This window comes from Mus caroli, chromosome X (assembly GCF_900094665.2).
Source record: "Mus caroli chromosome X, CAROLI_EIJ_v1.1, whole genome shotgun sequence".
NCBI classification, from domain to species: domain Eukaryota; kingdom Metazoa; phylum Chordata; class Mammalia; order Rodentia; family Muridae; genus Mus; species Mus caroli.
In genome coordinates, this window is record NC_034589.1 from 12,674,310 (window position 1) to 12,676,274 (window position 1,965).

The window sequence follows — 1,965 nt, forward strand, 5'->3', positions numbered from 1 at the left end:
CAGTTCCCAATTTTTCAATGCTGTAAAAGTAGTGGAAAACTGATACTGATGCTTCTTTGTGAATATGTTTTAGATTGTCTCTAGTGTATGTGCCTATAATTGGAACTGCTGGATTGATGTATTTCCTTATTTTCCACTTCACCAGATCCTTCCAGACTGAACTAAGTGGTTATATTAGTTTAAATTCATTACCAGAGGATGAGAAACCCCTTGTATCATAGCCTCAAAAAAAATCAGTATTTTCAGATCTAAAGTTGTTAGAATATGTTTAGTCCCAGGAAAGTGATGCTTTTATGATTATGCTCTGGGGATTTAATTAAGTTTCAAGGCAAGAATTTTATAGACTGAGCCATCTCCCCAGTTCTAATAGCCACTTAATAAAATCAACTGAATTGTCTATTCATCATAGTTTAAACTAATAATAAATAACAGCACTCAATATGATTTTATTTAAAAAGCTTTATATCTGGTAAGATACGCAACTTAGGTTTTCCTTCATATTTTCTCTTTGAAATTCTTGGCCTTTATCTCAATTATGTAAATTTTAGAATCAGCTCTTCTAGTTCTATGTTTAAAACTGTTCTGGGATTAGAAGTAGAATTATCTTGAATATATATCATTTTGAGAGAAAGTAATTTATTTTAAAACACTCTGCCTGTGCTTGATTTGGGGGCACATATACTGAAATTAGAACAATACTGAGAAGATTAGTGTGGCCTCTGGACAAAGATCACATGCAGATTCCTGACATGGTCCATATGGTTTTATTCAACTTTATTCACAATAAGTAGGAAATGGAAACAACCTAAATGTCCTCAACATATGAATAGATAATGAAAGTGTGCTACATATACACCATGGAATACTATTCAGCTGTAAAGAAAAAAAAGGAATAATGAAATTTGCAAGTAAGTGTAGTTTTCGTCCCTCTCCAAAGAAAATTCCATTTTCAGAAAATGGAGACCATTACAGAAAACCACCAAAGGTCATGATGATACAGAGATCAACTAATTATAGGGAGGCCACCCTCAATACACTTACAATATAACTGTGTACTGAAGGCTGCAGAAGCATTGAGGAATAAGAATGGAAAGATTGTAAGAGGTTGTAACAAGAAGACTGCTGTGATATTCTATCTTTTAGAAATGATAGGGAAGATACACCCATGATACTTTGTCAGTATGGCTGCCTAAACAAGACCTGAACAATGACAATACCAATAGGCATGTTAATCCAGAAGTGGGAAATCACATCTATATATTGCCTGTAGACGAAGAACTATATACACCAAGCAACTATTAGGAGGAGAATTAGCCTATTCCAAGGATAAGCACCATAATTGGTTATCTGATACAAAGTTGCCAGCTCTGAGATGACAAGATACACACAACACGAGGTAGATTCAGTAGGTTGTATTTATGTGTTTATATATTGTCTTACTCACTATTTTATTACTGTGAAGACACACCATGACCAAGGCAACTATTATAAAAGGAAGCATTTAATTGGGTCTTATTTCCAGTTTCAGAGGCTTAGTCCATTGTCATCATGGCAGAGAACATGGTGGCAGGCAGGCATGGTACTAGAGAAATAGCTAAGAACTTTATCCTAATCTACAATCAGAGAGAGAGAGAGAGAGAGAGAGAGAGAGAGAGAGAGAGAGAGAGAGAGAGAGAGAGAGAGAGCGCAAGACCATACCTCCTAATGCTTCTTAAAGAGTGGCACACTGGTGTCCAGTCATTCAAATAGGTGAGCCTATGAAACCCATTATTATTATTTAAACTACTATATAGGTATAACAATAAATAAAAAAGAGGTCATCAATTTGATAGGGAGTGAAGTGTATTGGAGGGGATGGAGGAAAGAAAGAGAAGGGGAAGTGATAGATTTTAATTTGAAAAATGTAAAGGCGTGAATGTAAAAATTTTCCTTAATACCCAGATGGTTATGGCTCATGCCTTTAAT

The 1,965-nt window shown here is 35.1% G+C and overlaps 1 non-coding gene across 1 annotated transcript; it reads left to right on the forward strand.

Moving 5' to 3' along the window:
• The first annotated feature begins 657 nt into the window (after nt 1-657).
• LOC115030132 lies at nt 658-764 on the forward strand. Its single transcript, XR_003835757.1, has one exon. It is a non-coding gene; the product is annotated as a U6 spliceosomal RNA (small nuclear RNA).
• The last annotated feature ends 1,201 nt before the right edge of the window (nt 765-1,965 follow it).